Below are 25,162 nucleotides of genomic sequence, written 5' to 3'. Positions count from 1 at the left end.
TTTGGCGTCACGTAGCACGTGAACTTATTACGAGCGGGAAGCTGACTAATAGTCCCTCGTATACAACCTAATGACACCAAGTCTGCCAGTCCGAGACCCTCGTTTAAATAAAATAAGGGAAATAAGTGTATATCTAAGAATCGTTTTTCGTGTTTTAACACAGTATTAATGAGATCTAACAGACAGTAATGCCAAGTGTTGTACAGGGGAAGTTATTAGAACCAATGGAATCTAATTAGGAATAAATAAAGGGGGGTGAAAAAATATTCAGCCGTAAGCAGGAATCGAACCTACGACCTTCGAATAACGCGTTCGATGCTCTAACCACCGGGATACCACAGCAGCCTTCCCTCCATCCACTTTTTTGGGGTTTATATGTGAATTTAGAAGTAGAAGTGACAGTCAGCGCCATCTATAAGCCAAGTGACGAGTGTGAAAACACTCTTTTGTGCGCATGTTTGGCGTCACGTAGAAAGTGAACATTATGAGCGGGCAGCTGAATAATAGTCCCTTGCATAAAACCTAATGACACCAAGTATGCCAGTACGATACCCTCGTTTTAGTGAAATAGGGGAAAGAAGTGTATACCTAAGGGCTCGTTTTTTCATGTTTCAACACGATAATAATGAGATCTAACAGACAGTAATGCCAAGTAATGTACAGGGGAAGTTATCAGAACCAATGGATTGTAAATAGGAAGAAAGAAAAGTGGATGAAAATATAACCAGCCGTGACCAGGGATCGAACCTACAACCTTCTAATAACGCGTTCGATGCTCTAACCTCTGAGCTACCACAGCGGCCTCCCCTCTATCCACTTTTCCTTGGTTTATATGTGAATTAAGAACTAGGAGTGACAGTCAGCGCCATCTATAGGCGAAGCGACGAGTGTGAAAACACTCTTTTATGCGCATGTTTGGCGTCACGTAGCACGTGAACATATTATGAGCGAGCAGCTGAATAATAGTTCCTTGTATAAAACCTAATGACACCCAGTCTGCCAGTTGGAGAACCTCGTTTTAATGAAATAGGGGGAAGAAGTGTATACATAAGGGCTCGTTTTTCCGAGTTTTAACACAAAATAATGAGATTTAACAGACAGTATTGCCAAGTAATATACAGAAACGTTATTAGAGCCGATAGTACGTAAATAAGAAAAAAGAAAAGTGGATGAAAAATAACCAGCCGTGAGCAGGAATCGAACCTACGATCTTCGATTAACGCGTTTGATGCTATAACCACTGAGCTACCACAGCAGCCTTCCCTCCACCCACTTTTTTGGGGTTTATGTGACAGTCAGCGCCATCCATAGGCCAAGCGACGAGTGCGAAAACACTCTTTTATGCGCATGTTCGGCATCACGTAGCACGTGAACTTATTACATGTGGGCAGCTGATTATTAGTCCCTCGTATAAAACGTAATGACACCAACTCTGCCAGTACGAGACCCTCGTTTCAATGAATTAAGTGAAAGAAGTGTATACCTAAGGGTTCGTTTTTCCGTGTTTTAACACAATATTAGTGAAATCTAACAGACAGTATTGCCAAGTAATGTACAGGGGAAGTGATTAAAATTAATGCAATGTAAATGAGAAGAAAGAAAAGTGGATGAAAAAATAACCAGCCGTGAGCAGGGATTGAACCTACAACCTTCGAATAACGCGTTCGATGCTCTAACCACTGAGCTACCACAGCGGCCTCCACTCTATCCACTTTTCCTTGGTTCTTAAGTGAATTTAAAACTAGGAGTGAGAGTCAGCGCCATCTATAAGCCAAGCGAAGAGTGTGAAACGCTTTTAATGGTCATGTTTGGCGTCACGTAGCACGTGAACTTATTGCGAGCGGGCAGCTGAATAATTGTCCCTCGTATACAACCTAATGACACCAAGTCTGCCAGTCCGAGACGCTCGCTTTAATGAAATAAGGGAAAGAAGTGTAGATCTAAGGGCTCGTTTTACGTGTTTTAACACAATAATAAAGAGATCTAACAGACAGTAATGCCAGGTAATGTACAGGGGAAGTTATTAGAACCAATGGAATGTAAATAGGAAGAAAGAAAAGTTGACGAAAAAATAACGAGCCTTGAGCAGGGATCAAACCTACAACCTTCGAATAACGCGTTCGATGCTCTAACCACTGAGCTACCCCAGCTGCCTTCCCTCCATCTACATTTTTTCTGTTTATATATGAATTTAGAAGCAGAAGTGACAGTCAGCGCCATCTATAAGCCAAGCGACGAGTGTGAAAACACTCCTTTATGCGCATGTTTGGCGTCAAGTAGCACGTGAACATGTTATGAGCTGGCAGCTGAATAAAAGTCCCTTGTATAAAACCTAATGACACCAAGTCTGCCAGCACGAGACCCTCGTTTTAATGAAATAAGAGAAAGAAGTGTATACCTAAGGGCTCGTTTTTCCGTGTTTCAACACAATATCAATGAGGTCTAATAGACAGTAATGCCAATTATTGTACAAGGGAAGTTATTAGAACCAATGGAATGTAAATAAGAAGAAAGAAAAGTGGATGAAAAAATAACCAGCTATGAGCAGGGATTGAACCTACAACCTTCGAATAACGCATTCGATGCTCTAACCACTGAGCTACCACAGCGGCCTTCCCTCTATCCACTTTTCCTTGGTTTATATGTGAATTTAGAACTAGGAGTGAGAGTCAGCGCTATCTATAAGCCAAGCGACCAGTGTGAAAGCACTCTTTTATGCGCATGTTTGGCGTCACGTAGCACGTGAACATATTATGAGCGGGCAGCTGAATAATAATCCCTCGTATAAAACCTAATGACACCAAGTCTGCTAGTACGAGACCCTCGTTTTAATGAAATAAGTGAAAGAAGTGTATACCTAAAGGCTCGTTTTTTCGTGTTTCAACACAATATTCGCCCCGCCGCGGTGGTCTAGTGGCTAAGGTACTCGGCTGCTGACCCGCAGGTCGCGGGTTCGATTCCCGGCTGCGGCGGCTGCATTTCCGATGGAGGCGGAAATGTTGTAGGCCCGTGTACTCAGATTTGGGTGCACGTTAAAGAACCCCAGGTGGTCAAAATTTCCGGAGCCCTCCACTATGGCGTCTCTCATAATCAAATGGTGGTTTTGGGACGTTAAACCCCACAAATCAATCAATCAACACAATATTATTGAGATCTAACAGGCAGTAATGCCAATTATTGTACAGGGGAAGTTAGTAGAACCAATGGAATGTAAATAACAAGAAAGAAAAGTGGATGAAAAAATAACCAGCTATGAGCAGGGATTGAACCTACAACCTTCGAATAACGCGTTCCATGCTCTAACCACTGAGCTACCACAGCGGCCTTCCCTCTATCCACTTTTCCTTGGTTTATATGTGAATTTAGAACTAGGAGTGAGAGTCAGCGCTATTTATAGGCGAAGCGACGAGTGTGAAAACTCTCTTTTATGCGCATGTTTGGCGTCACGTAGCACGTGAACATATTATGAGCGGGCAGCTGAATAATAGTCTCTTGTATAAAACCTAATGACACCAAGTCTGCCAGTTGGAGACCCTCGTTTTAATGAAATAAGGGAAAGAAGTGTATACATAAGGGCTCGTTTTTCCGTGTTTCAACACAATAATAATGATATCTAACAGACAGTAATGCCAAGTAATGTACAGGGGAAGTTATTAGAACTAAGGGAATGTAAATAGGAAGAAAGAAAAGTGGATGAAAAAATAACCAGCCATGAGCAGGAACCGAACCTACGACCTTTGAATAACGTGTTCGATGCTCTAACTACTGAGCTACCACAGTGGCCTTCCCTCCATCCACTTTTTTGGGGTTTATATGTGAATTTAGAACTAGAAGTGGCAGTCAGCGCCATCTATAAGCCAAGTGACGAGTGTGAAAACTCTTTTTATGCGCATGTTCGGCGTCACGTAGCACGTGAACATATTATGAGCGGGAAGCTGAATAATAGTCCCTTGTATAAAACCTAAAGACACCAAGTCTGCCAGTACGAGACCCACGTTTTAATGAAATAAGGAAAGAAGTGTATACTGAAGGGCTCGTTTTTCCGTGTTTCAACACAATGATAATGAGATCTGACAGACAGTAATGCCAAGTAATGTACAGGGGAAGTTATTCGAACCAATGGAATATGATTAGGAAGAAAGAAAAGTGGAGGAAAATATAACCAGCCGTGAGCAGGAACCAAACCTACGACCTTCGAATAACGTGTTCGATGCTCTAACCCTAGAGCTACCATAGCGGCCTTCCCTCCATCCACTTTTTTGGGGTTTATATTTGAAATTAGAAGTAGGAGTGACAGTAAGCGCCATCTATAAGCCAAGCGACGATTGTGAAAACACTCCTTTATGCGCATGTTTGGCATCACGTAGCACGTGAACTTATTATGAGCGGGCAGCTGATTAATAGTCTCCCGTATAAAACCTAATGACACCAAGTCTGCCAGTGCGAGACCCTCGTTTTAATGAAATAAGGGAAAGAAGTGTATACCTAAGGGCTCGTTTTTCCATGTTTCAACACAATAATAATGAGATATAACAGACAGTACTGCCAATTATTGTACAGGGGAAGTTATTAGAACCAATGGAAGTTAAATAGGAAGAAAGAAAAGTGGATGAAAAAATAACCAGCTATAAGCAGGGATTGAACCTACAACCTTCAAATAACGCGTTCGATGCTCTAACCACTGAGCTACCACAGCGGCCTTCCCTCTATCCACTTTTTCTTGGTTTATATGTGAATTTAGAACTAGAAGTGAGAGTCAGCGCTATCTATAGGCGAAGCGACGAATGTGAAAACACTCTTTTATGCGCATGTTTGGCGTCACGTAGCACGTGAACATATTATGAGCGGGCAGCTGAATAATAGTCCCTTGTATAAAACCTAATGACACCAAGTCTGCCAGTACGAGACCCTCGTTTTTATGAATTAAGGGAAAGAAGTGTATACCTAAGGGCTCGTTCATCCGTGTTTTAACACAATATTAATGAGATCTGACAGACAGTATTGCCAAGTAATGTACAGGGGAAGTTATTCAAACCAATGGAATGTAAATAGGAAGAAAGAAAAGTGGATGAAAAATTAACCAGCCGTGAGCAGGAACCAAACCTACGACCTTCGAATAACGTGTTCGATGCTCTAACCCCAGAGCTACCATAGCGGCCTTCCCTCCATCCACTTTTTTGGGGTTTATATTTGAAATTAGAAGTAGGAGTGACAGTAAGCTCCATCTATAAGCCAAGTGACGAGTGTGAAAACACTCTTTTATGCGCATGTTTGGCATCACGTAGCACGTGAACTTATTATGAGCGGGCAGCTGATTAATAGTCCCTCGTATACAACCTAATGACACCAAGTCTGCCATTCCGAGACCCTCGTTTTAATGAAATAGGGGAAAGAAGTGTATACATAAGGGCTCGTTTTTCCGAGTTTTAACACAAAATAATGAGATTTAACAGACAGTATTGCCAAGTAATATACAGAAACGTTATTAGAGCCGATAGTACGTAAATAAGAAAAAAGAAAAGTGGATGAAAAATAACCAGCCGTGAGCAGGAATCGAACCTACGATCTTCGATTAACGCGTTTGATGCTATAACCACTGAGCTACCACAGCAGCCTTCCCTCCACCCACTTTTTTGGGGTTTATGTGACAGTCAGCGCCATCCATAGGCCAAGCGACGAGTGCGAAAACACTCTTTTATGCGCATGTTCGGCATCACGTAGCACGTGAACTTATTACATGTGGGCAGCTGATTATTAGTCCCTCGTATAAAACGTAATGACACCAACTCTGCCAGTACGAGACCCTCGTTTCAATGAATTAAGTGAAAGAAGTGTATACCTAAGGGTTCGTTTTTCCGTGTTTTAACACAATATTAGTGAAATCTAACAGACAGTATTGCCAAGTAATGTACAGGGGAAGTGATTAAAATTAATGCAATGTAAATGAGAAGAAAGAAAAGTGGATGAAAAAATAACCAGCCGTGAGCAGGGATTGAACCTACAACCTTCGAATAACGCGTTCGATGCTCTAACCACTGAGCTACCACAGCGGCCTCCACTCTATCCACTTTTCCTTGGTTCTTAAGTGAATTTAAAACTAGGAGTGAGAGTCAGCGCCATCTATAAGCCAAGCGAAGAGTGTGAAACGCTTTTAATGGTCATGTTTGGCGTCACGTAGCACGTGAACTTATTGCGAGCGGGCAGCTGATTAATTGTCCCTCGTATACAACCTAATGACACCAAGTCTGCCAGTCCGAGACGCTCGCTTTAATGAAATAAGGGAAAGAAGTGTAGATCTAAGGGCTCGTTTTACGTGTTTTAACACAATAATAAAGAGATCTAACAGACAGTAATGCCAGGTAATGTACAGGGGAAGTTATTAGAACCAATGGAATGTAAATAGGAAGAAAGAAAAGTTGACGAAAAAATAACGAGCCTTGAGCAGGGATCAAACCTACAACCTTCGAATAACGCGTTCGATGCTCTAACCACTGAGCTACCCCAGCTGCCTTCCCTCCATCTACATTTTTTCTGTTTATATATGAATTTAGAAGCAGAAGTGACAGTCAGCGCCATCTATAAGCCAAGCGACGAGTGTCACTCCTTTATGCGCATGTTTGGCGTCAAGTAGCACGTGAACATGTTATGAGCTGGCAGCTGAATAAAAGTCCCTTGTATAAAACCTAATGACACCAAGTCTGCCAGCACGAGACCCTCGTTTTAATGAAATAAGAGAAAGAAGTGTATACCTAAGGGCTCGTTTTTCCGTGTTTCAACACAATATCAATGAGGTCTAATAGACAGTAATGCCAATTATTGTACAAGGGAAGTTATTAGAACCAATGGAATGTAAATAAGAAGAAAGAAAAGTGGATGAAAAAATAACCAGCTATGAGCAGGGATTGAACCTACAACCTTCGAATAACGCATTCGATGCTCTAACCACTGAGCTACCACAGCGGCCTTCCCTCTATCCACTTTTCCTTGGTTTATATGTGAATTTAGAACTAGGAGTGAGAGTCAGCGCTATCTATAAGCCAAGCGACCAGTGTGAAAGCACTCTTTTATGCGCATGTTTGGCGTCACGTAGCACGTGAACATATTATGAGCGGGCAGCTGAATAATAATCCCTCGTATAAAACCTAATGACACCAAGTCTGCTAGTACGAGACCCTCGTTTTAATGAAATAAGTGAAAGAAGTGTATACCTAAAGGCTCGTTTTTTCGTGTTTCAACACAATATTCGCCCCGCCGCGGTGGTCTAGTGGCTAAGGTACTCGGCTGCTGACCCGCAGGTCGCGGGTTCGATTCCCGGCTGCGGCGGCTGCATTTCCGATGGAGGCGGAAATGTTGTAGGCCCGTGTACTCAGATTTGGGTGCACGTTAAAGAACCCCAGGTGGTCAAAATTTCCGGAGCCCTCCACTATGGCGTCTCTCATAATCAAATGGTGGTTTTGGGACGTTAAACCCCACAAATCAATCAATCAACACAATATTATTGAGATCTAACAGGCAGTAATGCCAATTATTGTACAGGGGAAGTTAGTAGAACCAATGGAATGTAAATAACAAGAAAGAAAAGTGGATGAAAAAATAACCAGCTATGAGCAGGGATTGAACCTACAACCTTCGAATAACGCGTTCCATGCTCTAACCACTGAGCTACCACAGCGGCCTCCACTCTATCCACTTTTCCTTGGTTTATATGTGAATTTAGAACTAGGAGTGAGAGTCAGCGCTATTTATAGGCGAAGCGACGAGTGTGAAAACTCTCTTTTATGCGCATGTTTGGCGTCACGTAGCACGTGAACATATTATGAGCGGGCAGCTGAATAATAGTCTCTTGTATAAAACCTAATGACACCAAGTCTGCCAGTTGGAGACCCTCGTTTTAATGAAATAAGGGAAAGAAGTGTATACATAAGGGCTCGTTTTTCCGTGTTTCAACACAATAATAATGATATCTAACAGACAGTAATGCCAAGTAATGTACAGGGGAAGTTATTAGAACTAAGGGAATGTAAATAGGAAGAAAGAAAAGTGGATGAAAAAATAACCAGCCATGAGCAGGAACCGAACCTACGACCTTTGAATAACGTGTTCGATGCTCTAACTACTGAGCTACCACAGTGGCCTTCCCTCCATCCACTTTTTTGGGGTTTATATGTGAATTTAGAACTAGAAGTGGCAGTCAGCGCCATCTATAAGCCAAGTGACGAGTGTGAAAACACTTTTTATGCGCATGTTCGGCGTCACGTAGCACGTGAACATATTATGAGCGGGAAGCTGAATAATAGTCCCTTGTATAAAACCTAAAGACACCAAGTCTGCCAGTACGAGACCCTCGTTTTAATGAAATAAGGAAAGAAGTGTATACTGAAGGGCTCGTTTTTCCGTGTTTCAACACAATGATAATGAGATCTGACAGACAGTAATGCCAAGTAATGTACAGGGGAAGTTATTCGAACCAATGGAATATGATTAGGAAGAAAGAAAAGTGGAGGAAAATATAACCAGCCGTGAGCAGGAACCAAACCTACGACCTTCGAATAACGTGATCGATGCTCTAACCCTAGAGCTACCATAGCGGCCTTCCCTCCATCCACTTTTTTGGGGTTTATATTTGAAATTAGAAGTAGGAGTGACAGTAAGCGCCATCTATAAGCCAAGCGACGATTGTGAAAACACTCTTTTATGCGCATGTTTGGCATCACGTAGCACGTGAACTTATTATGAGCGGGCAGCTGATTAATAGTCTCCCGTATAAAACCTAATGACACCAAGTCTGCCAGTGCGAGACCCTCGTTTTAATGAAATAAGGGAAAGAAGTGTATACCTAAGGGCTCGTTTTTCCATGTTTCAACACAATAATAATGAGATATAACAGACAGTACTGCCAATTATTGTACAGGGGAAGTTATTAGAACCAATGGAAGTTAAATAGGAAGAAAGAAAAGTGGATGAAAAAATAACCAGCTATAAGCAGGGATTGAACCTACAACCTTCAAATAACGCGTTCGATGCTCTAACCACTGAGCTACCACAGCGGCCTTCCCTCTATCCACTTTTTCTTGGTTTATATGTGAATTTAGAACTAGAAGTGAGAGTCAGCGCTATCTATAGGCGAAGCGACGAATGTGAAAACACTCTTTTATGCGCATGTTTGGCGTCACGTAGCACGTGAACATATTATGAGCGGGCAGCTGAATAATAGTCCCTTGTATAAACCTAATGACACCAAGTCTGCCAGTACGAGACCCTCGTTTTTATGAATTAAGGGAAAGAAGTGTATACCTAAGGGCTCGTTCATCCGTGTTTTAACACAATATTAATGAGATCTGACAGACAGTATTGCCAAGTAATGTACAGGGGAAGTTATTCAAACCAATGGAATGTAAATAGGAAGAAAGAAAAGTGGATGAAAAATTAACCAGCCGTGAGCAGGAACCAAACCTACGACCTTCGAATAACGTGTTCGATGCTCTAACCCCAGAGCTACCATAGCGGCCTTCCCTCCATCCACTTTTTTGGGGTTTATATTTGAAATTAGAAGTAGGAGTGACAGTAAGCGCCATCTATAAGCCAAGCGACGAGTGTGAAAACACTCTTTTATGCGCATGTTTGGCATCACGTAGCACGTGAACTTATTATGAGCGGGCAGCTGATTAATAGTCCCTCGTATACAACCTAATGACACCAAGTCTGCCATTCCGAGACCCTCGTTTTAATGAAATAAGGGAAAAAAGTGTATATCTAATGACTCGTTTTTCGTGTTTTAACACAATATTGATAAGATCTAACAGACAGTAATGCCAAGTATTGTACAGGGGAAGTTATTAGAACCAATGGAATCTAATTAGGAATAAATAAATGCGGGTGAAAAAATATTAAGCCGTAAGCAGGAATCGAACCTACGACCTTCGAATAACGCGTTCGATGCTCTAACCACCGGGATACCACAGCAGCCTTCCCTCCATCCACTTTTTTGGGGTTTATATGTGAATTTAGAAGTAGAAGTGACAGTCAGTGCCATCTATAGGCCAAGTGACGAGTGTGAAAACACTCTTTTGTGCGCATGTTTGGCGTCACGTAGCACGTGAACATATTATGCGCGGGCAGCTGAACAATAGTCCCTCGTATAAAACCTAATGACACCAAGTCTGCTAGTACGAGACCCTCGTTTTAATGAAATAAGGGAAACAAGTGTATACCTAAGGGCTCGTTTATCCTTGTTTCAACACAATATAATGAGATCTAACAGACAGAAAATGCCAAATAATGTACAGGGGAAGTTATTAGAACTAATGGAATGTAAATGAGAAAAAAGAAAAGTGGATGCAAAAATAACCAGCCGCGAGCAGGGTTCGAACCTACAACCTTCGAATAACGCGTTCGATGCCCTAACCACTGAGCTACCACAGCGGTCTTCCCTCTATCCACTTTTCCTTGGTTCATAAGTGAATTTAAAAGTAAAATTGACAGTCAGCGCCATCTATAAGCCAAGCGACGAGTGTGAAAACACTCTTTTATGCGCTTGTTTGGCGTCACGTAGCACGTGAACTTATTACGAGCGGGCAGCTGACTAATAGTCCCTCGTATACAACCTAATGACACCAAGTCTTCCAGTCCGAGACCGTCGTTTTAATAAAATAAGGGAAATATTTGTATATCTAAGAATCGTTTTTCGTGTTTTAACACAGTAATTATGAGAAGTAACAGACAGTAATGCCAAGTATTGTACAGGGGAAGTTATTAGAAGCAATGGAACCTAATTAGGAATAAATAAAGGCGGGTGAAAAAATATCCAGCCGTAAGCAGGAATCGAACCTACGACCTTCAAATAACGCGTTCGATGCTCTAACCACTAAGCTACCATAGAGGCCTCCCCTTCATCTACTTTTTTTGGTTTATATATGAATTTAGAAGTAGAATTGACAGTCAGCGCCATTTATAAGCCAAGCGACGAGTGTGAAAACACTCCTTTATGCGCATGTTTGGCGTCAAGTAGCACGTGAACATATTATGAGCGGGCAGCTGAATAATAGTCCCTCGTATAAAACCTAATGACACCAAGTCTGCCACTCCGAGACCCTCGTTTTAATGAAAAAAGGGAAAGTATTGTATACCTAAGGGCTCGTTTTTCTGTGTTTTAACAAAATAATAATAATATCTAACAGACAGTAATGCCAAGTATTGTACAGGGGAAGTTATTGGAACCAATGGAATCTAATTAGGAATAAAGAAAAGTGGGTGAAAATATATCCAGCCGTAAGCAGCAATCAAACCAACGACCTTCGAATAACGCGTTCGATGCTCTAACCACTGAGCTACCACAGCGTCCTTCTCTCTATCCACTTTTCTTTTTTGGTTTATATGTGAATTTAGAACTAGGAGTGAGAGTGAGTGCCATCTATAAGCCAAGCGACGAGTGTGAAACGCTCTTTTATGCGCATGTTTGGCGTCACGTAGCACGTGAACTTATTACGAGCGGGCAGCTGATTAATAGTCCCTTGTATAAAACCTAATGACACCCAGTCTGCCAGTTGGAGACCCTTGTTTTAATGAAATAAGGGAATGAAGTGTATACATAAGGGCTCGTTTTTCCGTGTTTCAACACAATAATAATGAGATCTAACAGACAGTAATGCCAAAAAATGTACAGGGGAAGGTATTAGAACCAATAGAATCTAATTAGGAATAAAGAAAAGTGGGTGAAAATATATCCAGCCGTAAGCAGGAATCAAACCTACGACCTTCGAATAACATGTTCGATGCTCTAACCACTGAGTTACCACAGCGGTCTTCCCTCCATCCACTTTTCCTTGGTTTATATGTGATCTTAAACTTGGAGTGAGAGTCAGCGCCATCTATAAGCCAAGCGACGAGTGTGAAAACACTCTTTTATGCGCATGTTTGGCGTCACGTAGCACGTGAACTTATTACGAGCGGGAAGCTGACTAATAGTCCCTCGTATACAACCTAATGACACCAAGTCTGCCAGTCCGAGACCCTCGTTTTAATAAAATAAGGGAAATAAGTGTATATCTAAGAATCGTTTTTCGTGTTTTAACACAGTATTAATGAGATCTAACAGACAGTAATGCCAAGTGTTGTACAGGGGAAGTTATTAGAACCAATGGATTGTAAATAGGAAGAAAGAAAAGTGGATGAAAATATAACCAGCCGTGACCAGGGATCGAACCTACAACCTTCTAATAACGCGTTCGATGCTCTAACCTCTGAGCTACCACAGCGGCCTCCCCTCTATCCACTTTTCCTTGGTTTATATGTGAATTAAGAACTAGGAGTGACAGTCAGCGCCATCTATAGGCGAAGCGACGAGTGTGAAAACACTCTTTTATGCGCATGTTTGGCGTCACGTAGCACGTGAACATATTATGAGCGAGCAGCTGAATAATAGTTCCTTGTATAAAACCTAATGACACCCAGTCTGCCAGTTGGAGAACCTCGTTTTAATGAAATAGGGGAAAGAAGTGTATACATAAGGGCTCGTTTTTCCGAGTTTTAACACAAAATTAATGAGATCTAACAGACAGTATTGCCAAGTAATATACAGAAAAGTTATTAGAGCCGATAGTACGTAAATAAGAAAAAAGAAAAGTGGATGAAAAATAACCAGCCGTGAGCAGGAATCGAACCTACGATCTTCGATTAACGCGTTTGATGCTATAACCACTGAGCTACCACAGCAGCCTTCCCTCCACCCACTTTTTTGGGGTTTATATGTGAATTGAGAAGTAGAAGTGACAGTCAGCGCCATCCATAGGCCAAGCGACGAGTGTGAAAACACTCTTTTATGCGCATGTTCGGCATCACGTAGCACGTGAACTTATTACATGTGGGCAGCTGATTATTAGTCCCTCGTATAAAACGTAATGACACCAACTCTGCCAGTACGAGACCCTCGTTTCAATGAATTAAGTGAAAGAAGGGTATACCTAAGGGTTCGTTTTTCCGTGTTTTAACACAATATTAGTGAAATCTAACAGACAGTATTGCCAAGTAATGTACAGGGGAAGTGATTAAAATTAATGCAATGTAAATGAGAAGAAAGAAAAGTGGATGAAAAAATAACCAGCCGTGAGCAGGGATTGAACCTACAACCTTCGAATAACGCGTTCGATGCTCTAACCACTGAGCTACCACAGCGGCCTCCCCTCTATCCACTTTTCCTTGGTTCTTAAGTGAATTTAAAACTAGGAGTGAGAGTCAGCGCCATCTATAAGCCAAGCAAAGAGTGTGAAACGCTTTTAATGGTCATGTTTGGCGTCACGTAGCACGTGAACTTATTGCGAGCGGGCAGCTGATTAATTGTCCCTCGTATACAACCTAATGACACCAAGTCTGCCAGTCCGAGACGCTCGCTTTAATGAAATAAGGGAAAGAAGTGTAGATCTAAGGGCTCGTTTTACGTGTTTTAACACAATAATAAAGAGATCTAACAGACAGTAATGCCAGGTAATGTACAGGGGAAGTTATTAGAACCAATGGAATGTAAATAGGAAGAAAGAAAAGTTGATGAAAAAATAACGAGCCTTGAGCAGGGATCGAACCTACAACCTTCGAATAACGCGTTCGATGCTCTAACCACTGAGCTACCCCAGCTGCCTTCCCTCCATCTACATTTTTTCTGTTTTTATATGAATTTAGAAGTAGAAGTGACAGTCAGCGCCATCTATAAGCCAAGCGACGAGTGTGAAAACACTCCTTTATGCGCATGTTTGGCGTCAAGTAGCACGTGAACATGTTATGAGCTGGCAGCTGAATAAAAGTCCCTTGTATAAAACCTAATGACACCAAGTCTGCCAGCACGAGACCCTCGTTTTAATGAAATAAGAGAAAGAAGTGTATACCTAAGGGCTCGTTTTTCCGTGTTTCAACACAATATCAATGAGGTCTAATAGACAGTAATGCCAATTATTGTACAAGGGAAGTTATTAGAACCAATGGAATGTAAATAAGAAGAAAGAAAAGTGGATGAAAAAATAACCAGCTATGAGCAGGGATTGAACCTACAACCTTCGAATAACGCATTCGATGCTCTAACCACTGAGCTACCACAGCGGCCTTCCCTCTATCCACTTTTCCTTGGTTTATATGTGAATTTAGAACTAGGAGTGAGAGTCAGCGCTATCTATAAGCCAAGCGACCAGTGTGAAAGCACTCTTTTATGCGCATGTTTGGCGTCACGTAGCACGTGAACATATTATGAGCGGGCAGCTGAATAATAGTCCCTCGTATAAAACCTAATGACACCAAGTCTGCCACTCCGAGACCCTCGTTTTAATGAAAAAAGGGAAAGTATTGTATACCTAAGGGCTCGTTTTTCTGTGTTTTAACAAAATAATAATAATATCTAACAGACAGTAATGCCAAGTATTGTACAGGGGAAGTTATTGGAACCAATGGAATCTAATTAGGAATAAAGAAAAGTGGGTGAAAATATATCCAGCCGTAAGCAGCAATCAAACCAACGACCTTCGAATAACGCGTTCGATGCTCTAACCACTGAGCTACCACAGCGTCCTTCTCTCTATCCACTTTTCTTTTTTGGTTTATATGTGAATTTAGAACTAGGAGTGAGAGTGAGTGCCATCTATAAGCCAAGCGACGAGTGTGAAACGCTCTTTTATGCGCATGTTTGGCGTCACGTAGCACGTGAACTTATTACGAGCGGGCAGCTGATTAATAGTCCCTTGTATAAAACCTAATGACACCCAGTCTGCCAGTTGGAGACCCTTGTTTTAATGAAATAAGGGAATGAAGTGTATACATAAGGGCTCGTTTTTCCGTGTTTCAACACAATAATAATGAGATCTAACAGACAGTAATGCCAAAAAATGTACAGGGGAAGGTATTAGAACCAATAGAATCTAATTAGGAATAAAGAAAAGTGGGTGAAAATATATCCAGCCGTAAGCAGGAATCAAACCTACGACCTTCGAATAACATGTTCGATGCTCTAACCACTGAGTTACCACAGCGGTCTTCCCTCCATCCACTTTTCCTTGGTTTATATGTGATCTTAAACTTGGAGTGAGAGTCAGCGCCATCTATAAGCCAAGCGACGAGTGTGAAAACACTCTTTTATGCGCATGTTTGGCGTCACGTAGCACGTGAACTTATTACGAGCGGGAAGCTGACTAATAGTCCCTCGTATACAACCTAATGACACCAAGTCTGCCAGTCCGAGACCCTCGTTTTAATAAAATAAGGGAAATAAGTGTATATCTAAGAATCGTTTTTCGTGTTTTAACACAGTATTAATGAGATCTAACAGACAGTAATGCCAAGTGTTGTACAGGGGAAGTTATTAGAACCAATGGATTGTAAATAGGAAGAAAGAAAAGTGGATGAAAATATAACCAGCCGTGACCAGGGATCGAACCTACAACCTTCTAATAACGCGTTCGATGCTCTAACCTCTGAGCTACCACAGCGGCCTCCCCTCTATCCACTTTTCCTTGGTTTATATGTGAATTAAGAACTAGGAGTGACAGTCAGCGCCATCTATAGGCGAAGCGACGAGTGTGAAAACACTCTTTTATGCGCATGTTTGGCGTCACGTAGCACGTGAACATATTATGAGCGAGCAGCTGAATAATAGTTCCTTGTATAAAACCTAATGACACCCAGTCTGCCAGTTGGAGAACCTCGTTTTAATGAAATAGGGGAAAGAAGTGTATACATAAGGGCTCGTTTTTCCGAGTTTTAACACAAAATTAATGAGATCTAACAGACAGTATTGCCAAGTAATATACAGAAAAGTTATTAGAGCCGATAGTACGTAAATAAGAAAAAAGAAAAGTGGATGAAAAATAACCAGCCGTGAGCAGGAATCGAACCTACGATCTTCGATTAACGCGTTTGATGCTATAACCACTGAGCTACCACAGCAGCCTTCCCTCCACCCACTTTTTTGGGGTTTATATGTGAATTGAGAAGTAGAAGTGACAGTCAGCGCCATCCATAGGCCAAGCGACGAGTGTGAAAACACTCTTTTATGCGCATGTTCGGCATCACGTAGCACGTGAACTTATTACATGTGGGCAGCTGATTATTAGTCCCTCGTATAAAACGTAATGACACCAACTCTGCCAGTACGAGACCCTCGTTTCAATGAATTAAGTGAAAGAAGGGTATACCTAAGGGTTCGTTTTTCCGTGTTTTAACACAATATTAGTGAAATCTAACAGACAGTATTGCCAAGTAATGTACAGGGGAAGTGATTAAAATTAATGCAATGTAAATGAGAAGAAAGAAAAGTGGATGAAAAAATAACCAGCCGTGAGCAGGGATTGAACCTACAACCTTCGAATAACGCGTTCGATGCTCTAACCACTGAGCTACCACAGCGGCCTCCCCTCTATCCACTTTTCCTTGGTTCTTAAGTGAATTTAAAACTAGGAGTGAGAGTCAGCGCCATCTATAAGCCAAGCAAAGAGTGTGAAACGCTTTTAATGGTCATGTTTGGCGTCACGTAGCACGTGAACTTATTGCGAGCGGGCAGCTGATTAATTGTCCCTCGTATACAACCTAATGACACCAAGTCTGCCAGTCCGAGACGCTCGCTTTAATGAAATAAGGGAAAGAAGTGTAGATCTAAGGGCTCGTTTTACGTGTTTTAACACAATAATAAAGAGATCTAACAGACAGTAATGCCAGGTAATGTACAGGGGAAGTTATTAGAACCAATGGAATGTAAATAGGAAGAAAGAAAAGTTGATGAAAAAATAACGAGCCTTGAGCAGGGATCGAACCTACAACCTTCGAATAACGCGTTCGATGCTCTAACCACTGAGCTACCCCAGCTGCCTTCCCTCCATCTACATTTTTTCTGTTTTTATATGAATTTAGAAGTAGAAGTGACAGTCAGCGCCATCTATAAGCCAAGCGACGAGTGTGAAAACACTCCTTTATGCGCATGTTTGGCGTCAAGTAGCACGTGAACATGTTATGAGCTGGCAGCTGAATAAAAGTCCCTTGTATAAAACCTAATGACACCAAGTCTGCCAGCACGAGACCCTCGTTTTAATGAAATAAGAGAAAGAAGTGTATACCTAAGGGCTCGTTTTTCCGTGTTTCAACACAATATCAATGAGGTCTAATAGACAGTAATGCCAATTATTGTACAAGGGAAGTTATTAGAACCAATGGAATGTAAATAAGAAGAAAGAAAAGTGGATGAAAAAATAACCAGCTATGAGCAGGGATTGAACCTACAACCTTCGAATAACGCATTCGATGCTCTAACCACTGAGCTACCACCGCGGCCTTCCCTCTATCCACTTTTCCTTGGTTTATATGTGAATTTAGAACTAGGAGTGAGAGTCAGCGCTATCTATAAGCCAAGCGACCAGTGTGAAAGCACTCTTTTATGCGCATGTTTGGCGTCACGTAGCACGTGGACATATTATGAGCGGGCAGCTGAATAATAATCCCTCGTATAAAACCTTATGACACCAAGTCTGCTAGTACGAGACCCTCGTTTTAATGAAATAAGTGAAAGAAGTGTATACCTAAAGGCTCGTTTTTTCGTGTTTCCACACAATATTCGCCCCGCCGCGGTGGTCTAGTGGCTAAGGTACTCGGCTGCTGACCCGCAGGTCGCGGGTTCGATTCCCGGCTGCGGCGGCTGCATTTCCGATGGAGGCGGAAATGTTGTTGGCCCGTGTACTCAGATTTGGGTGCACGTTAAAGAACCCCAGGTGGTCAAAATTTCCGGAGCCCTCCACTATGGCGTCTCTCATAATGAAATGGTGGTTTTGGGACGTTAAACCCCACAAATCAATCAATCAACACAATATTATTGAGATCTAACAGGCAGTAATGCCAATTATTGTACAGGGGAAGTTATTAGAACCAATGGAATGTAAATAACAAGAAAGAAAAGTGGATGAAGAAATAACCAGCTATGAGCAGGGATTGAACCTACAACCTTCGAATAACGCGTTCCATGCTCTAACCACTGAGCTACCACAGCGGCCTTCCCTCTATCCACTTTTCCTTGGTTTATATGTGAATTTAGAACTAGGAGTGAGAGTCAGCGCTATTTATAGGCGAAGCGACGAGTGTGAAAACTCTCTTTTATGCGCATGTTTGGCATCACGTAGCACGTGAACATATTATTAGCGGGCAGCTGAATAATAGTCCCTTGTATAAAACCTAATGACACCAAGTCTGCCAGTTGGAGACCCTCGTTTTAATGAAATAAGGGAAAGAAGTGTATACATAAGGGCTCGTTTTTCCGTGTTTCAACACAATAATAATGATATCTAACAGACAGTAATGCCAAGTAATGTACAGGGGAAGTTATTAGAACCAAGGGAATGTAAATAGAAAGAAAGAAAAGTGGATGAAAAAATAACCAGCCATGAGCAGGAACCGAACCTACGACCTTCGAATAACGTGTTCGATGCTCTAACTACTGAGCTACCACAGTGGCCTTCCCTCCATCCACTTTTTTGGGGTTTATATGTGAATTTAGAACTAGAAGTGGCAGTCAGCGCCATCTATAAGCCAAGTGACGAGTGTGAAAACACTTTTTATGCGCATGTTCGGCGTCACGTAGCACGTGAACATATTATGAGCGGGAAGCTGAATAATAGACCCTTGTATAAAATCTAAAGACATCAAGTCTGCCAGTACGAGACCCACGTTTTAATGAAATAAGGAAAGAAGTGTATACTGAAGGGCTCGTTTTTCCGTGTTTCAACACAATGATAATGAGATCTGACAGACAGTAATGCCAAGTAATGTACAGGGGAAGTTATTCGAACCAATGGAATATGATTAGGAAGAAAGAAAAGTGGAGGAAAATATAACCAGCCGTGAGCAGGAACCAAACCTACGACCTTCGAATAACGTGTTCGATGCTCTAACCCCAGAGCTACCATAGCGGCCTTCCCTCCATCCACTTTTTTGGGGTTTATATTTGAAATTAGAAGTAGGAGTGACAGTAAGCGCCATCTATAAGCCAAGCGACGATTGTGAAAACACTCCTTTATGCGCATGTTTGGCATCACGTAGCACGTGAACTTATTATGAGCGGGCAGCTGATTAATAGTCTCCCGTATAAAACCTAATGACACCAAGTCTGCCAGTGCGAGACCCTCGTTTTAATGAAATAAGGGAAAGAAGTGTATACCTAAGGGCTCGTTCTTCCGTGTTTCAACACAATCTAAATGAGATCAAACAGACAGTAATGCCACGTATTTTACAGGGGAAGTTATTAGAACCAATGGAATGTAAATAGGAAGAAAGAAACGTCAATGAAAAAATAACCAGCCTTGAGCAGGAATCGAACCTACAACCTTCGAATAATGCGTTCGAAGCTCTAACCACCGGGATACCACAGCAGCCTTCCCTCCATCCACATTTTTGGGGTTTATATGTGAATTTAGAAGTAGATGTGAGTCAGTGCTATCTATAGGCGAAGCGACGAGTGTGAAAACACTCTTTTATGCGCATGTTTGGCGTCACGTAGCACGTGAACATATTATAAGCGGGCAGCTGAACAATAGTACCTCGTATAAAACCTAATGACACCAAGTCTGCTAGTACGAGACCCACGTTTTAATGAAATAAGGGAAAGAAGTGTATAGCTAAGGGCTCGTTTTTCCGTGTTTCAACACAATATAATGAGATCTAACAGACAGTATTGCCAATTAATGTACAGGGGAAGTTATTAGAACCAATGGAATGTAAACAGGAAGAAAAAAAGTGCATGAAAAAATAACCAGCCATGAGCAGGGATTGAACCTACAACCTTCGAATAACGCGTTCGATGCTCTAACCACTGAGCTACCACAGCTGCCTTCCCTCTATCCACTTTTCCTTAGTTTATATGTGAATTTAGAAGTAAAAGTGACAGTCAGCGCCATATATAAGCCAAGCGACGAGTGTGAAAACACTTTTTATGCGCATGTTCGGCGTCACGTAGCACGTGAACCTATTATGAGCGGGCAGCTGAATAATAGTCCCTTGTATAAAACCTAATGACACCAAGTCTGCCAGTACGAGACCCTCGTTTTAATGAATTAAGGGAAAGAAGTGTATACCTAAGGGCTCGTTTATCCGTGTTTTAACACAATAATAATGAGATCTGACAGACAGTATTGCCAAGTAATGTACAGGAGAAGTTATTAGAACTAATGAAATGTAAATGAGAAGAAAGAAAAGTGGATGCAAAAATAACCAGCCGTGAGCAGGGATCGAACCTACAACCTTCGAATAACGCGTTCGATGCTCTAACCACTGAGTTACCACAGCGGTCTTCCCTCCATCCACTTTTCCTTGGTTTATATGTGATCTTAAACTTGGAGTGAGAGTCAGCGCCATCTATAAGCCAAGCGACGAGTGTGAAAACACTCTTTTATGCGCATGTTTGGCGTCACGTAGCACGTGAACTTATTAAGAGCGGGAAGCTGACTAATAGTCCCTCGTATACAACCTAATGACACCAAGTCTGCCAGTCCGAGACCCTCGTTTTAATAAAATAAGGGAAATAAGTGTATATCTAAGAATCGTTTTTCGTGTTTTAACACAGTATTAATGAGATCTAACAGACAGTAATGCCAAGTATTGTACAGGGGAAGTTATTAAAACCAAAGGAATCTAATTAGGAATAAATAAAGGCGGGTGAAAAAATATTGTGCCGTAAGCAGGAATCGAACCTACGACCTTCGAATAACGCTTTCGATGCTCTAACCACCGGGATACCACAGCAGCCTTCCCTCCATCCACTTTTTTGGGGTTTATATTTGAAATTAGAAGTAGGAGTGACAGTAAGCGCCATCTATAAGCCAAGCGACGATTGTGAAAACACTCCTTTATGCGCATGTTTGGCATCACGTAGCACGTGAACTTATTATGAGCGGGCAGCTGATTAATAGTCTCCCGTATAAAACCTAATGACACCAAGTCTGTCAGTGCGAGACCCTCGTTTTAATGAAATAAGGGAAAGAAGTGTATACCTAAGGGCTCGTTCTTCCGTGTTTCAACACAATCTAAATGAGATCAAACAGACAGTAATGCCACGTAATTTACAGGGGAAGTTATTAGAACCAATGGAATGTAAATAGGAAGAAAGAAAAGTGGAGGAAAAAATAACCAGCCATGAGCAGGGATTGAACCTACAACCTTCGAATAACGCGTTCGATGCTCTAACCACTGAGCTACCACAGCGGCCTTCCCTCTATCCACTTTTCCTTAGTTTATATGTGAATTTAGAAGTAAAAGTGACAGTCAGCGCCATCTATAGGCCAAGCGACGAGTGTTGAAACACTCTTTATGCGCATGTTCGGCGTCACGTAGCACGTGAACCTATTATGAGCGGGCAGCTGAATAATAGTCCCTTGTATAAAACCTAATGACACCAAGTCTGCCAGTACGAGACCCTCGTTTTAATGAATTAAGGGAAAGAAGTGTATACCTAAGGGCTCGTTTATCCGTGTTTTAACACAATAATAATGAGATCTAACAGACAGTATTGCCAAATAATGTACAGGAGAAGTTATTAGAACTAATGGAATGTAAATGAGAAGAAAAGTGGATGCAAAAATAACCAGCCGTGAGCAGGGATCGAACCTACAACCTTCGAATAACGCGTTCGATGCTCTAACCACTGAGCTACCACAGCGGTCTTCCCTCTATCCACTTTTCCTTGGTTTATATGTGATCTTAAACTTGGAGTGAGAGTCAGCGCCATCTATAAGCCAAGCGACGAGTGTGAAAACACTCTTTTATGCGCATGTTTGGCGTCACGTAGCACGTGAACTTATTACGAGCGGGCAGCTGACTAATAGTCCCTCGTATACAACCTAATGACACCAAGTCTGCCAGTCCGAGACCCTCGTTTTAATTAAATAAGGGAAATATTTGTATATCTAAGAATCGTTTTTCGTGTTTTAACACAGTAATTATGAGATCTAACAGACAGTAATGCCAAGTATTGTACAGGGGAAGTTATTAGAAGCAATGGAACCTAATTAGGAATAAATAAAGGCGGGTGAAAAAATATCCAGCCGTAAGCAGGAATCGAACCTACGACCTTCGAATAACGCGTTCGATGCTCTAACCACTAAGCTACCACAGAGGCCTCCCCTCAATCTGCTTTTTTTGGTTTATATATGAATTTAGAAGTAGAAGTGACAGTCAGCGCCATCTATGAGCCATGACGAGTGTGAAAACACTCCTTTAGGCGCATGTTTGGCGTCAAGTAGCACGTGAACATATTATGAGCGGGCAGCTGAATAATGGTCCCTCGTATACAACCTAATGACATCAAGTCTGCCAGTCCGAGACCCTCGTTTTAATAAAATAAGGGAAATAAGTGTGTATCTAAGAATCGTTTTTCGTGCTTTAACACAGTATTAATGAGATCCAACAGACAGTAATGCCAAGTATTGTACAGGGGAAGTTATTAGAACCAATGGAATCTAATTAGGAATAAATAAATGCGGGTGAAAAAATATTAAGCCGTAAGCAGGAATCGAACCTACGACCTTCGAATAACGCGTTCGATGCTCTAACCACCGGGATACCACAGCAGCCTTCCCTCCATCCACTTTTTTGGGGTTTATATGTGAATTTAGAAGTAGAAGTGACAGTCAGCGCCATCTATAAGCCAAGTGATGAGTGTGAAAACACTCTTTTATGCGCACTTTTGGCGTCACGTAAAAAGTGAACATTATGAGCGGGCGGCTGAATATTAGTCCCTTGTATAAAACCTAATGACACCAAGTCTGCCAGTACGATACCCTCGTTTTAGTGAAATAGGGGAAAGAAGTGTATACCTAAGGGCTCGTTTTTTCATGTTTCAACACAATAATAATGAGACATAACAGACAGTAATGCCAAGTAATGTACAGGGGAAGTTATCAGAACCAATGGATTGTAAATAGGAAGAAAGAAAAGTGAATGAAAAATAACAAGCCGTGAGCAGGAACCGAACCTACGACCTTCGAATAACGTGTTCGATGCTCAAACTACTGAGCTACCACAGGGGCCTTCCCTCCATCCACTTTTTTGGTGGTTTGATATTTGAATTTAGAAGTAGGAGTGACAGTAAGCGCCATCTATAAGCCAAGCGACGAGTGTGAAAACACTCTTTTATGCGCATGTTTGGCGTCACGTAGCACGTGAACATAGTATGAGCGGGCAGCTGAATAATAGTCCCTCGTATAAAACCTAATGACACATAGTCTGCTAGTACAAGACCCTCGTTTTAATGAAATAAGAGAAAGAAGTGTATACCTAAGGGCTCGTTTTTTCATGTTTCAACACAATAATAATGAGATCTAACAGGCAGTAATGCCAATTATTGTGCAGGGGAAGTTAATAAACCAATCGAATTTAAATGAGAAGAAAGAAAAGTGGATGAAAAAATAACCAGCTATGAGCGGGCATTGAACCTACAACCTTCAAATAACGCGTTCGATGCTCTAACCACTGAGCTACCACAGTGGCCTTCCCTCTATCCACTTTTCCTTGGTTTATATGTGAATTTAGAACTAGAAGTGAGAGTCAGCGCTATCTATAGGCAAAGCGATGAGTGTGAAAACACTCTTTTATGCGCATGTTTGGCGTCACGTAGCACGTGAACATATTATAAGCGGGCAGCTGAACAATAGTACCTCGTATAAAACCTAATGACACCAAGTCTGCTAGTACGAGACCCACGTTTTAATGAAATAAGGGAAAGAAGTGTATAGCTAAGGGCTCGTTTTTCCGTGTTTCAACACAATATAATGAGATCTAACAGACAGTATTGCCAATTAATGTACAGGGGAAGTTATTAGAACCAATGGAATGTAAACAGGAAGAAAAAAAGTGCATGAAAAAATAACCAGCCATGAGCAGGGATTGAACCTACAACCTTCGAATAACGCGTTCGATGCTCTAACCACTGAGCTACCACAGCTGCCTTCCCTCTATCCACTTTTCCTTAGTTTATATGTGAATTTAGAAGTAAAAGTGACAGTCAGCGCCATATATAAGCCAAGCGACGAGTGTGAAAACACTTTTTATGCGCATGTTCGGCGTCACGTAGCACGTGAACCTATTATGAGCGGGCTGCTGAATAATAGTCCCTTGTATAAAACCTAATGACACCAAGTCTGCCAGTACGAGACCCTCGTTTTAATGAATTAAGTGAAAGAAGTGTATACCTAAGGGCTCGTTTATCCGTGTTTTAACACAATAATAATGAGATCTGACAGACAGTATTGCCAAGTAATGTACAGGAGAAGTTATTAGAACTAATGAAATGTAAATGAGAAGAAAGAAAAGTGGATGCAAAAATAACCAGCCGTGAGCAGGGATCGAACCTACAACCTTCGAATAACGCGTTCGATGCTCTAACCACTGAGTTACCACAGCGGTCTTCCCTCCATCCACTTTTCCCTGGGTTAAATGTGATCTTAAACTTGGAGTGAGAGTCAGCGCCATCTATAAGCCAAGCGACGAGTGTGAAAACACTCTTTTATGCGCATGTTTGGCGTCACGTAGCACGTGAACTTATTACGAGCGGGAAGCTGACTAATAGTCCCTCGTATACAACCTAATGACACCAAGTCTGCCAGTCCGAGACCCTCGTTTTAATAAAATAAGGGAAATAAGTGTATATCTAAGAATCGTTTTTCGTGTTTTAACACAGTATTAATAAGATCTAACAGACAGTAATGCCAAGTATTGTACAGGGGAAGTTATTAAAACCAAAGGAATCTAATTAGGAATAAATAAAGGCGGGTGAAAAAATATTGTGCCGTAAGCAGGAATCGAACCTACGACCTTCGAATAACGCTTTCGATGCTCTAACCACCGGGATACCACAGCAGCCTTCCCTCCATCCACTTTTTTGGGGTTTATATTTGAAATTAGAAGTAGGAGTGACAGTAAGCGCCATCTATAAGCCAAGCGACGATTGTAAAAACACTCCTTTATGCGCATGTTTGGCATCACGTAGCACGTGAACTTATTATGAGCGGGCAGCTGATTAATAGTCTCCCGTATAAAACCTAATGACACCAAGTCTGTCAGTGCGAGACCCTCGTTTTAATGAAATAAGGGAAAGAAGTGTATACCTAAGGGCTCGTTCTTCCGTGTTTCAACACAATCTAAATGAGATCAAACAGACAGT

The sequence above is a fragment of the Rhipicephalus microplus genome, chromosome 1 (genome assembly GCF_043290135.1).
Source record: "Rhipicephalus microplus isolate Deutch F79 chromosome 1, USDA_Rmic, whole genome shotgun sequence".
Classification (NCBI taxonomy): Eukaryota; Metazoa; Arthropoda; class Arachnida; order Ixodida; family Ixodidae; genus Rhipicephalus; species Rhipicephalus microplus.
This window is presented reverse-complemented; position numbering follows the sequence as displayed.